Source organism: Pinus tabuliformis, chromosome 1_1 (genome assembly GCF_031772625.1).
Source record: "Pinus tabuliformis cultivar Carrire ecotype Pingquan chromosome 1_1, CPIR1, whole genome shotgun sequence".
NCBI lineage: Eukaryota > Viridiplantae > Streptophyta > Pinopsida > Pinales > Pinaceae > Pinus > Pinus tabuliformis.
In genome coordinates, this window is record NC_142297.1 from 780,557,423 (window position 1) to 780,559,523 (window position 2,101).

Genomic DNA, 2,101 nt, shown 5'->3' on the forward strand with positions numbered 1-2,101 from the left:
GATCAATAAGATTGATCCAAACGACATTGCCTTGATTGGAGGAAGATCAAGATCTCATACTCCTCCTTTTCTTCTCACTTATGAAATTTTCAATAAAAACGTGCACAATTGCTTGGTTGATTCTGGTGCTTCAACGAATATTTTACCCAGATCAATATGTGCCAAATTGAATGTTCAACCACAGAAATCCGCAGTGCGCATAGTTCAACTTGATCGATCTCAAGTCGAAGTGATTGGTGAACTTAACTAGGTGACCATAAGATTGTCGTCTAACCCGAAAGTATGCCAGGTTATCGACATTCTAGTAGTTGATATCCCTGAATTCTATGGTTTAATTCTTAGCATGGATTGGTCCGAAAAACTCCACTGATATTTCTCAACCGACTGGTCGCACATGTGGTTACCCTACAACGGTAAACCCAATCAAATAAAGGTTGAACGAGAGTTGCACCAAAAATACATAGTGACTGAATTGGAAGGAGAGAATGAAGCAATAGCATACAACAGCAGTATCATAGGCAATTACTCAGTAGACTCTTTCCTCGGCAATTTCAATGCTCACACCTCACCTTACTTAGAAAATTCAGTTTTGTCCAAAGTTGAAAATTTTTCCCAGACTGATGATTCAAAGTGTTTTAAATCTTGGATCTCTGTAAATACATCTTTGTTTTGGAAATTATATTTTGATGGCTCTAAATCTAACGAGGGAGCAGGAGCAGGATGCGTTCTGATTAGCCCAGACGGAAACAAGACCATGCTTACATGCAGACTTGAGTTCGATTGCACAAACAATACAACGGAATACGAAGCCTTGGTGCAAGGCCTATACAAAGCAATCGGGATGAATGTTAAGTATCTTCAAGTCTTTGGAGATTCTGAAATTGTTGTCAAACAGGTACGTAACACCATACATTGCCTGTCAAGTCATTTAAAGCACTATCAATCTTTAGTACAAGATCTGACTTCACATTTCATAGCATTCAATATTTCATCAATCCCAAGACTCCAAAATGCGAGCGCAGACCTGTTAGCTAACGTAGCCTCTAGACTTATTCCCTCCGAAGATTTTAGCCCCGATAGGTTCTCAATAGAATTAATCTTTAAACCGTCCATCCCTGACAACATCACCAACTGGAGAGCATTCAACAACGACCCTGACATTGTAAATTTCCTCACTTCTGAAGGATCCTACTCAAATCAAATAATTGACGAAGACCATCATGATCACCAAGTTCAACAAAATAGCACTGATAATGCTATACCTAAATCGGTGGTTAAGTTAGAAGATTTATATGATTTGAAAAGTCGTTTTAAAAGGTCTTCCAATTCTAAACTCTACAGTTCAACTCTGAATTATGAATTAGTGAACTTAGGAACCGATCAGAAGCCGCAAAATGTTAATTTGGGCCACGGCCTAGCCCCTGAAGAAAAATCAGCATATATCCATCTTCTGAGACAATACAAAAACGTTTTTGCATGGAATTACGATGAGCTGAAGACATATAACACTTCTATCATTCAACACACTATCCCTATGATTGACAATGAAAAACCTGTCCAGCAGAAGCTCAGAAAAATCCACCCCAACTTAGAAAATTAGATAAAGACTGAGCTAAATAAGTTTTTGAGAGCCAGAATGATTTTCCCCGTCAGACATTCCAAATGGGTATCCAATATGGTGCCCGTTAGAAAGAAAAACGGAGATATTCGGATCTGTATTGATTTCCGGAATCTCAACAAAGCCTGTCAGAAAGATAATTTTCCCCTCCCACCTATGGAGCAAATACTACAGGCAGTAGCTGGCTCAGAATTAATGTCTTTCCTGGATGGATTTTCAGGATACAATCAAGTGTTGGTACATCCCGATGATCAGTTAAAAACCACATTCCGAACCAAATGGGGCACATACGCATATCGGAAGATGCCAATTGGTCTGATCAACGCCGGCGCTACCTTTCAGAGAGCCATGGACATCGCGTTTAAAGGTTTAGTCAATAAATCGGTAGTGATTTACCTGGATGATATAACAGTGTACTCCAAAAAACGAAGCGACTATCTCAACGACTTGAAAAAAATCTTTCAAAGATGTTTAAGGTATGGA